Raw genomic sequence first — 11261 nt, forward strand, 5'->3', positions numbered from 1 at the left:
GTTCAATTCTGGTTAATGGCAAAGCTCAGGTGCTGACTCCTCCCGAACCCAGGCCCTTGTTGGAGCTCATAGAAGAGGAAACCAATCAATGTGTTTCTCTCACATCAATATTTCTCTCTGTCTTTCCCTCTCTCTTCCACTCTGCCTAAAAATCAATGGGAAAATATCCTCGGGTGAGGATTAAAATAAATAAATAGGAAAATAGTACCTCTTTTAGGGATTGATGCTCAGAGCATAATTGTACAAATAAATGATTTCTTTCACCATTTATTGAATTTATAAATAAATTTGATGCTTTCAGGGATAGAGTTTGGTGAGCTGACAGAATTAGCTCTGAGGGCAATTGGTGGGTGAAGAGAATTGGGAAGTGTAAGAAGCACAGCTCAGTAGGGCTCCCCTTCGGTACAGTCATCACCTACATAAATTTTGTGGCCAAAGTTGATTGTAAGTATTATATGATTTCTCTTCTTAGTCTTCAAAAAACTGTATCTAGCTCCCTATCCTTAAGGCATAAAGACATAACTCTTATTTCAAAAGGAGTGTTTGTCTTTTTAACAGTGATTCAAGTTTGTATACGATGGCCTTCTATCATAAGACCTGTCTTTAACAACTAGCATTTTCAGCCTGTCCCACCAAAGTCTGATCCAATACAAGTTCTTCAAACAGCTTTTCTCATTTCCAAACAATTCTGGATGGGAAGGAGAAAAATATTTACAATGTCATACCATGTTTCTATGCCACTAAGCATTTATAAATAAGGAAAATAAAATGTTTTCACAGATGTATGCTGGACATAAAGATCAGAGAGAAAGCAGGGATCAGAGGGATTTTGTGTTCTTGTTGTTTTTAATCCTCAGGAGAGGACATTTTTTCTTTGATTTTTTTAGAGAGTAGAAGGGAGGACAGAATGGAAGAACAGGACTGAGACCAAGGGACACATCAATGTGAGAGTGACACAGCAATTAGTTGCCTCCTGCATGTACCCCGATAAAGGTAAATGACCAAACTTGCAGGGCCAGAATGATTTTTGATCAACTTCTTTACTTACAAATATTTATTGAGAACCCCTCTTTGTCCAGTACTGTGCTTGTTCCCAGGTAATAAGGGAAATATAAGACAGAGAAGGTCCTACAACTATCACATATTAAATTTATTAGGGGATCATAGGTTAATAATATTATATATGTTTCAGGTATACAAGTATATACTACATCATCAGTATATTGCATTCCATTCTCACCACATAAAGCCTTGCCTCCTTCCATCATCATATGTTTGACCCTTTTACTCTCTTCAACTTTTCACTACCCCCTTTTTCTCTGGTAACCACCATACTGTTGTCCATGTCTATGAGTTTATTTGATTGTTTGTTTTGTTTGTTCACTGATTGACTTCTACTTTATATCCAAAATATGAGTGAAATCATATGGATATTCCCTCTTTTCATTGGTCATTTTTGCTTAGCCTGATGCTCTTAAGATCCTGTAAACTGGATAATTTTGAATTATACCACCCCAGGGTCATGTCTGGTAGTTAACAGGCTCTTGGGCAGGCCAGGGTGATGGGGATAACTGGGCCTTGTGTCCTTCACCATCAATCAGGCTAGTTCAGCCTCTTTATGAAGCTGTTACAGGGTTCTGAAGACCAGAAGGAGACAGCAAGCCACAAGGCATCAGCACTTTTGGAGTCTACTTGCATCATGCTTTTATTGTCCTATTGTCCACAGCAAGTCACAGGGCCCACCCAGATGCAATGGGTGGAGAAACAGACCTTGTGGGAGGAGCTGCAGATCCACATCCCAAAGAGGCATGCATACAGAGATGGGAAGAATTCAAGGCCATATCTACAATGTATCACATAGATGGCCATATGCTGCCAACATTGGCAAATTTTTCATCTGTTTGAGCTGGCCTTTGGAGGTTTTTTGCTTCTCCTCCCATGATTTTCCTACTACCTTTTTCAATAATCAGCTAATGCCCTCAGGTTATCCTTAGGATGGAGTCTTTCATTGTGATCCTAACTGGATAATAATCTGGACTCCCACCCACATTTTCCTTTACTCTTAGCCAACCTGTAGCCAGAGGTCTCAGCTTCTGGAAATTTACTTCTCTCATCCCAGGATTCTGGTTATTGAATGTGGGAAACTCTGCCTTAGGCATCATTTTGCTAATCCGTTGTAGTGTGGGGAAGATGAGGAATAACTACTGATTTTGTGGAAACCAGCATGTTGGGTCTACAAAATCTCTCTTCTGTTTGATTGATATTTTAACAAATCATGCAAATTTACAGAATAGACCCCAGGAAAAGTGGAAATTGAGAGACCAGTTAGGGAATTGCTGAGTCATGGTTGGTGATGGTAGCTTGGGCTAGTATGATAGTCTTTAAAATGAAGAGAAGCGGTCAGAATTGTGGATGGAGCCAGAAGAACTTTCCAATTGCTTGGTACTAAAAAGTAAGGTGAAGATAGGAATCAAGGGAGATTCCTAGATTTTCAGTCTGAAAAACTATGTGAGTAGTGGTGATATCGCTGAAAAATTAATGGAGTTAATAATCATGTCTGTAATATTGTCAGCATGCATCTACTAAAAGCAGAGACAAATGCTTGTCAAACAGGATTCCTCCAGCAGGAATCAGTCTTATTCAAGGGCTATGCTAACAGGAACTTCCTTCTGGGAAAAACAGGCTCTAAGGTGTGGTTGTCTGTTGTCTTCCATGGTCCTGGTCTGTGCTTAACAAATCCTGAATACGTCAACTTTATAGACACATGAAAGAGATGAGCAAGAGAATTACTGAAAAGAAATAGGGAAAGAGCTATATAGATGATTTGATGTTTAACTTAAGACACAGTTATTTTGAAAACATTGCTCATTTGGCATGCTATGTATACTGTTCTGTTATCAACTTTTAAGTGTCCTAAGAAATATATATACCTAACCAAATGACACTAAGAAAGTATAATTCTACTGATGATACTCTGTATGAGTTATTATTATTTGTATATCAAAGTATTTTGTAGTAACTCCAGAGCACTGTCAAAACTTTCTGCCTGTATGACTTCAACATATTTAATTAAAATATAAAAAATTTGCTAGCTTTCTACAATAATGAGAGAATTTTAGAGACAGAAGAGGCAGTTTTAGGGAAAGGGGGTCCATGGGAGGGGAATGCATACATGACAGTCAGAGACAGCTCCAAGCAGCCAGATTGTTTATCTTATATACACAAAAGACAGAGGAATGTTACAAGATAAGGGGAAGAAGAAGAGGGGGCCACTGGGTGAGCTTTAAAGCCTAGAAACTGATACTGTACACGGAATAAGGAGGAAAAGTAAACAATTAGGAAAGCAAGGGTGACATAAAATAAGGCAGGATCCAATTAAAGAACATGAACAGATAAAGAAGTTCCCAGCATTTAGAAACCTGTGTAGACAAAGAGACTCAGAGGACTAGGTTTTTCCCATCTTAGAGACAGTGGTTTTTCCCCTTTGGGGATCCCTCCCCAAGAGATTCCCCTTTTGGGACTCCTCCCCAGGGGGGACTTTGTATACACTTGCAATAAACTTCCACATTTTTGCTAAAAATCTTTTAGTCCGCGAATTTTATTCTTCAAATTTCTTAGGGCAAGAACCCACAATGAGAGTCCAAGCTTCACCATTCCATGTATCACTAAGGTGTTGAATTTAAAGTAAGGAATTTTTCTCTTCTGTGGGTCATAATCCCTGCTGAGATGGCTGCATATGTAGTGAGATGCTTGAAAAGACTGGTAAGACCGCCAATAAATGTAGTGAGATCCTCAAGGAATCTAATGAGACCCTCGATGTTGTGATAAAGGACCAACTAGAAATTAAGCATACACTGACCGAAATAAAGAATATTATACAGACTCTCAGCAGCAGACCAGAGGGTCGCAAGGATCAAGTCAAAGATTTGAAATACAAAGAAGCAAAAAATACCCAACCAGAAAAGCAAAATGAAAAAAGAATCCGGAAATATGAAGATAGTGTAAGGAGCCTCTGGGACAGCTTCAAGCGTACCAACATCCAAATTATAGGGGTGCCAGAAGATGAGAGAGAGCAAGATATTGAAAACCTACTTGAAGAAATAATGACAGAAAACTTCCCCTACCTGGTTGAAAGGACTAGACTCCCAAGTCCAGGAAGCGCAGAGAACCCCAAACAAAAGGAATCCAAAGAGGACCACACCAAGACACACCATAATTAAAATGCCAAGAGCAAAAGACAAAGAGAGTATCCTAAAAGCAGCAAGAGAAAGAAAATTAGTTACCTACAAGGGAGTACCCATACGACGGTCAGCTGATTTCTCAACAGAAACTTTTCAGGCCAGAAGGGAATGGCAAGAAATATTCAAAGTGATGAATGCCAAGAACCTACAACCAAGATTACTTTATCCAGCAAAGCTATCATTCAGAAGTGAAGGCCAGATAAAGAGCTTCACAGATAAGAAAAAGCTAAAGGAGTTCATCACCACCAAACCAGTATTATATGAAATGCTGAAAGGTATCCTGTAAGAAGAGGAAGAAGAAGAAAAAGGTAAAGATACAAATTATGAACAAAAAATACACATCTATCAACAAGTGAATCTAAAAATCAAGTGAATAAATAATCTGATGAACTGGTGATTATAATAGAATCAGGGACATAGAAAGGGAATGGACTGACTATTCTTGGCGGGGGGAGAAAGGGGTGTGGGGGTGAGTGAAGAGATTAGACAACAATCGTGCACCTATGGATGAGGACAGTGGGTGGGGAGTGAGGGAAGACAATGGGGTTGGAACTGGGTGGAGGGGAGTTATGGTGGGAAAAAAAAGTAACTAATGTAATAATCTGAACAATAAAGTTTTAATAAAAAAAATAAAAAAATAATACAACACAACAAGGCACAAAGTACCAGGCACTGAACACAAATATATTCACAATATTAATAACCCCAAATAAAGGTGACCACCTGAATTAAGAGAATTAGGGGATTAGGAGGAAAGAAGAGAAAAAGATAAAAGAGAAAAAAGAAAAGAAAAGAAAAATAAGAAAGAAAAAAAAAGGAGTGCAAAAATGAAATTGGGAAAAAAAGAAAAAGAAAAAAAAAGAGCGAAAAGAGAGAATGAAGTAGAATAGGGGAAGAGACTATTTGTATGAGGTGAAAACTCTGATAGAACTGCCACTAATCCCAACAAATTCCAGCAACAGATCCCTGGAGATGAATGCAAACTACAAACAACCAATGATATCAAGAGAGGCAAGGGAAAACAGAAGCACAAAAATAGCCGGGGGTGGGGGAGGGGAGGGAGGGGAAGAACCAGCAGAAAAAAAGAAAAAGAAAAAGCAAAACAACCTCACAACTAGTCCTAAAAAAGAAAAAAACAACAACAACACAAGACAAAACAAGCAAAAAAAACACACACACAAACAAACAAAAAAACAATATATTCAACAATCAAGCAAACAGCAAGAAAACAATAGAAAGATAAGAGAAAAAAATGTTTGGATAGTGAAGAAGGATAAGGGATAGGTGTATAAGGATTTAGAGCAGTGGATTGGAAATAGGATATATAAGTAGGGGGTAAAATTAGACAGGGGGTAAAAAGACGGAATAGGAAAAATCTAATGCAGTAATAGGGTAAGAGAAACAGGACACCAAAAGGGGAAAAGTGAGGAAGAGGGTTTTAGTATAGAGGTAAAATTGAGGTAGGGAAAATTGATGCTAAAGGAACGATGAAAATAGAATTGAGAACACTACTCCCAAAATAAAATAAAGAGAAAATAAAATGGCACTTTAAAAAATGGTAAAATGGTAGCAGTAATAATACTGGTTAAAAATAAAAATGTAGTAATTAAAAGGGTAAAATCAGGTGATGGAAAAAGAAGAAAAAGAAAAAAATTGGTTTCTTAGTTAAAAGGCGAAAAAAGAAAAAAAAATTGCAGTAGTGAAGGTCTTTCGGTTCTTCTACTCTTCAGTCTGGCTCGCCTTAGTCCTGCCAGGTATTCAGGAGAGTGTTGAATTTCCCTGCGATACACTGTTCCTCCGTGTTGTAAATCACAGTCCTGATTTTAAAGCAGGCTGTATTTGTGATCCAGACTGCCTTAATTTGTGTTCACCTAAGAGTCTGTTTGTGGCTCAGCCTCTGGGTGGCAGTGCTTTGGGGTTGGCCTCTGAGGCTATAAGGCTTCTCTACTTAAAACTGGTTTGGGGAGGTCAACTGCCCAGAGCTGGTTCTTAAATAATCGTTACCCTGCTCTGCGTTGTTGGTGGGACTGAAAGTTCCTCTATAGGCCAGACCCTGGTAACTCCCAGGGACTAATCAGATTATTTTAATCCTTTATCTCGTACAGGGTAGAATCTGGGTGTGGCTGTGCTCCTTGCCTGGGGGGTGGGGGGAGGAATTGCACCCTCCGGAGAGAATGGCTGCCCAAGTCCTGGAACCAGGGGTGTCTCAGCACTCAATTCGCTGCCACCTCTCCCGGACCCTCCTCTCTCCTCAGCCTCACCCCAGATTCCACTTGTCCGCACCTTCTCCCTCTCTTTAGCACAGGTGAGTGTCTGTATCCGAACTGTCCTATGAGCAGGGTTCAGTGAAAACAAAGAAACAAACAAACGCCCGCCGGCAGCGGAAACGCTCCTCTCTTACCAGCACTGCATGATCTGGGAAACGCTCCTCTCTTACCGGCACTGCATGGCCTGGTCAGCTCCTCAGGCTGCCCACTTTAGGCTCAGTCCTCCATAATCACAGAATCCAAATCTCAAATACCCCGGGCGCCAGGAATCCCTCGGAACTCCTTTCCCCAGTCAGGGGCTGTGTCTGTCCCAAGAGACGCGGCTGTCTGCCATGCGTCTCCCTCCGACCCTCTGGGCTCAGAGGTCTGGCAAAGTTTCCTGCTCAGATCCCTGGTTTTTTTACCTTTCCAGAGGAGCTCTGCCCTTCCCGGCTGCAAACCGTCTCACCAGCTGAGTAATTTCGCCAATTCGCGGTGGGTGTTATTAGTTTCAGCTGCTTACTCCATTTGCTCCAGGACAAGACCTGGGACGCATCTGCCTATATCGCCACCATCTAGTTCCTATCGAGTTGAGGAGTTTTAAAGCTAACTGTAGTCTTTGCCAGTATTTTGTTGAGGATTTTTGCATCCATATTTATGTGAGATATTGACCTATGATTTTCTTTTATGGTGTTATCTTTTTCTGGTCTCGTTTCAGGACAACACTGGCATTATAGAATAAATGGGTGTGTTCTTTCCCTTCTATTTTTTGGAAGAATTTGTGAAGAATTTATATGAATCATTCTTAAATGTTTGATAGAATCTGGGCTTGAGGTTTTCTTTGTAGGTAATGTTTTGTATTAGTAATTTTATCCCTTTACATACTATAGATCTATTTAAATGTCCATATTTCCTTGAGTCAATTTTGGTAGTTTACAAATTTTTCCATTTTACCTATGCTATCTAATTTGGAGAGCCTAAGATTGTTTATAAAATATCATAATAATTATCTTTTCCTATAAGCTCAGTAATAATTGTTTTTTTCTATAAGCTTTTTCAGTCCTGATTTTGCTAATTCTCTATATATTTTTGATCAAATAGGCTAAATATTTCTCAATTTTCTGATATTTTCAAAGAACCAAGTTTTGGTTTTGTTGTTTTTTTTGTATTGATTTTCTATTTTGTAGTTCATTAATTTCCACTTGTACTCTTTATTGTATCCTTCTTGTAACTGCTTTAGGTTTTGTTTCCTCCCTTAATCAATGCCTTAATGTGGAAAATTAGGATACTGGTTTGAGACCTTTAATCTTGGTTTAATATTGCTACAGGTATATTTCCAGATAAAAAATTTCCTCTAAGTATCAGCTTGGCTACCCACCCCCCCACCCCCATGAGTTTTGCTATGCTGTTTTGTTTTGTTTTTCCTTTCTAACTATCTCAAAGTCTTTATAATTTCTCTCTTTATATCTACTTTGATTCCTTGATAATTTAGAATTGTGTTGGTTAATATTGATTTTTCCCTTGCTGGGGTGTTCAGCGATTAGAGCAGGGGTCCTCAAACTTTTTAAACAGGGGGCCAGTTCACTGTCCCTCAGACCATTGGAGGGCCGGACTGTAGTTTAAAAAAAAAAACTATGAACAAATTCCTATGCACACTGCACATATCTTATTTTGAAGTAAAAAAACAAAACGGGAACAAATACAATATTTGTATTTGCATGTGGCCCGCGGGCCATAGTTTGAGGACCCCTGGATTAGAGCATAGGTCTGAACACTGGAAGGTTGCAGGTTCATTTCCCAGTCAAGAGCATGTAACTAGGTTGCAGGTCCAATCCATGGCCCAAGGTCAGGATAGGAGGATGGGTGTGGGGGGCAACAAATTCATGTAACTGTTCTCTCTCTCTCTCTATCTCTTTCTCTCTCTCCTTCCCTTATCCCTTCCACTCCACTCTCTCTAAAAATCAATGAGAAAAATATCCTCAGGTGAGGATTAAAAAACCCATATATATAGTCCTTTTCTTCAAGTTTTTTTCTGTCACTGATCGCTAACTTTCCTTCATTATGGCCAGAGAACATGTTCTGTATGATTTCAAGCTCCTTAAGTTTATTGAGGCTTATTTTACGGCCTCACACATGGTCTGTTTAGGAGAATGTCCTTTGTGCATTTGAAGAGCACGTGTTTTCTGGTGTTGTTGGGTGGAGTGTTCTAGTGTTATATCTATTTGGTCCCCACATCTCATTTTTGTTGACCTCCTGATTAGTTCCTCTTGACTTCTGTTATTTTTACACCAATCATTGATTCTTTCTTTTGCTTTTTTAAACCTACCATTGAGCCTCTCTAGTAACATTTTCATTTCTATTTGATGAGGTATTGTCATCACGGCTTCCTTTCTTTTTTAAGCATTATTTCCTTCAGTTCTTTAAACATATTTCTAAGTGCTGTTTTGAAGCACTGTTTTCAAATCCAATATGTTGGCCCTCTCACAGAGAGTTACTGTTGCCTGAATTTTTGTCACTCTCCAGGTCACAATTTCCTGTTTCTTTGTAGTATGTCGCAGTTTCATTAATAAACTGGGTGTTTTAAGTAATGTAGTGCAGCGCTCTGGATAGTGATTCACCTCTGCATTTCTAGGGCTCAAGTTGCTGTTGTTTTCAAATTGGTTTAGTGACATGGCTGAACTCCTGTGGAGAAGTCTATTTCCCCTTCAGTGTGAAACCTCTGATGATGCTCCTCAGAAAACGCAGTCTTGAAATGTCACCTTGAATGACAATAGTCTTAGCAGTGCTCTCTTTCTCTCTTTTCTCAGTGTCTGTTAAGCTCCATGTCTCCATCGGTTTTATGCCCAGCTGTTAGGTCTACTAATTGCCATCTGTTTTCTCTCTTGTTTTTGACAATGTCTTTGGGCATAAAATGGTCCACAGTCTGATATAAATAAAATTGGTTTCCTTTACAGGCGTGGTTCGGGGACCACTCTTTCAGATTTTCTCTTATCCTAGAACCACCCTTTGTACATGCCTATTTTCCTGGTTCTCTCTAGTAAATGGCTGACCCATGGTTTCTCTTAAAGCTCTTATCAGATTACCAGACTCCTCTAAATTACTTACCATTAAAACCTTCACAGTTTTCAAGAGTGCCTGGGAACTTCCTTCACTCTGCTTCAAATAAAGTCATTTCTTTTGAGGAGAGCTTTGGAGTTCTCTGTAATTATGGACTTCTTTTCTTCCTGTACAAAAGCTCTGAGCCACAGCTCTGGGGCCTGATCAAAGGATGCTTGCCTCTGGTCTTCTCAACCTGCCTCTCCCAGCATGGACTCTCCATCATATGAGGGAGCTGGAGTGGGGGCTGCTGGGTTCATAATATTCTTAGTCTGTTATGTCTGGGATAGAGCCTCTGTGCTATGACTAGAGAAGCAGGGGGGTGCTGCTGGTTGTGCTCACCAGTTTAGTTCTGCAAATCAGAGTTAAAGGGAGTCATGAGAAATGCTGCCAGCCTGCCCCTAGTGGTAAGGTAGCATATCTTTGATGGTTAATTGAGGGGAACAGGAGCCCCATCTTCTTTATCACATCTGCCCAGAATGGAGTTTCCTTTAAGCTGAGCTGAAGGTGAGTGGGGGAGTCATGGATTAGGTACCACCCAGATTGTCACACTTATTACTACAATTTGGTCCATTGGAAAAAAATTAACATTTCTTCATTTGCTATATTACCTTAGGGCACTTTTAGAGACTTTAATTATAAAAAATTTAACCAGATATGGTTGTTCCACCTGCTATAACTCCGCAGGGCCCCTCACAATCCTGTCTGAATATGGAAACCCAGTCAGTAGTTTTAGATTAAATGGTGGTTACTCTGCTAGCTCCCCTCATCTTCCTTCCTGCTGAGTGCATGGATTTTGTATAGTTTAGTTTTCCCTTTTTGTGTTTGTTCAGTGGGGTTCAATGAGCTATTGCTAAACGGGGCCTAGATGACAGCTCACCAGCCTTCCAAGTTGCTATGTTCATCTGGAGTCCTTGGCTTTCCAATCAAAGCAGATGTGTTATAATTGCAGAGGACAGGAGAAATGCTGGTGTCTCCTTATATTTCCAGATAGTCATTTATAGTTTTTCACAGCTCAGAAATGAGCCCCCTAATTCTAATTTTAAGTAATATTTCCAAATGATATTTCTTCAATAAATATTCCAAAACAATGAGGCTGCATTAGGTGTTTATTCACAAGTTAAGCTTTGAGAATGTCATCATTAGAACTTGAAAGATGGCAACATCCATGAGCACTGGTTTAATTCAGAGTAGAAATTATTTTGTTTCTCTCATGTCAGAGTCAAAGTACTAAGTGTTGTGCCTGCTCTGGAGGAGGAATAGGTGAGGGTTTGGAGGTTCACAGGAGAACTCCTCCATTTCATCCTTAGGCCAGCACCACAAAGGGAGGGTTCCGAATTGATCCTAAACACTCTTCAGGCTGATCTCCATGGTGATATTTCTTCTTGGCCAAGCCTTCTCTTCTCAGCCCTCTGAACACTTCAGCAGGTACAGTTCATGGAACATGGGCCCTGCAACTTAGCCTTTCTAGACTGTGCTGTGTCCAAACTTTAAGTGATGACTTAAACAAAACAAAACAAGGATGAAGCGAGGACTGGAAAGTGCTGTGGTGGAGGGAGGATGTGTAATTTCCAGTGCACAAGTGCATTTACAATAACATCCTGTAGCTCATTTCTTAGAAATTGAGTGGATTATGAGAAGCAAAAAAAAAAAAATATTTGTGCTGTGATACACTTGG

This window comes from Myotis yumanensis, unplaced genomic scaffold, assembly GCF_028538775.1.
Source record: "Myotis yumanensis isolate MYYU_CA2020_CCGP unplaced genomic scaffold, mMyoYum1.0.hap1 SCAF_9, whole genome shotgun sequence".
Classification (NCBI taxonomy): Eukaryota; Metazoa; Chordata; class Mammalia; order Chiroptera; family Vespertilionidae; genus Myotis; species Myotis yumanensis.